Here is a 1,086-nt window from a genome sequence, read left to right as displayed (position 1 = left end):
GTGAGGGTAAATGGACCCTCAGGAACAGCTCTAAAGGGCAAAGCAGAGGTCTGCAACAGAGGGAATCAGTGGAAATCACTGCCCACCTGTTCTGCTGATAGAAATGCTGTTCTGTCAGAAGAACAACATCAGACGCTCTCAGAGGTCCGGAGAGGCCCATGCCACCTCCGGATACTCTCAATGGGTGCAGGCAGCAAGGCTGAGACATCACTTCAATAGGATACTCCAAGTGAACCCGCTAGCCATAAGAGAAATAAAAAAGAAAACATGCGATGCACAAAAAAAAAAGTTGTGGAACATATCCCATGCTTAAAAATTAACAAGTTTCTAAACTTTTTAAAAGTTTTATAAAGTTTATTAAAGATCAAGTAACACTCCAGTGAGTGCTCCCTTCTCATTTGGTGGCCAAAGTATTTGAGCTTCAGTTTCATTATCTGGCCTTCCAGGGAACAGTCAGGGTTGATTTCTTTTAGGATTGACTGATTTGATCTTCTTGCAGTCCAAGGGACTCTCAAGAGTCTCCTCCAGCACCATAGTTCAAAAGAATCTATTCTTCGGCGCTCGGCCTTCCTTATAGTCCAACTCTCGCAGCCATACATGACTACTGGGAATACCATTGCTTGGACCATGCGTATTTTTGTTGGCAGGGTGATGTCTCTACTTTTTATCATGCTGTTTAGGTTCACAATCGCTTTCCTCCCAAGGAGCAGGCGTCTTTTAATTTCATGGCTGCAGTCACAGTCTGCGGTGATTTGATGACTAGGGAGCCATGTACCTGATGTTATCTGCAGGTCGTCTTGAAGAAACAGGCTCTGAAGAACTGCTCTTCCAAAAGCAGCATCAGTTTTAGCACAGTGCATCACCACCAGGAACTTCTCAAAGGCTGAAGTCAGTGAACCAATAGCAGACCTGCAGAGATATGTCACCAAGTATCTGGAGAAAGTGGCAGAATCAGGAGCCATAATGACCCTTTCACAGTACTAGCTTGCTTGATACGTTCGCATCAAACTTTAAAGCCAGGCATCTTTCCCGGCATTTGAAAGACATGTTTGCACTCACTGGAGAAAACCCTGATGCTGGGAAAGA

Source organism: Gekko japonicus, unplaced genomic scaffold (genome assembly GCF_001447785.1).
Source record: "Gekko japonicus isolate JY-2015 unplaced genomic scaffold, Gekko_japonicus_V1.1 scaffold4394, whole genome shotgun sequence".
Classification (NCBI taxonomy): Eukaryota; Metazoa; Chordata; class Lepidosauria; order Squamata; family Gekkonidae; genus Gekko; species Gekko japonicus.
The sequence above is the reverse complement of the archived record's forward strand: the minus strand, read 5'-3'. Positions refer to the sequence as shown.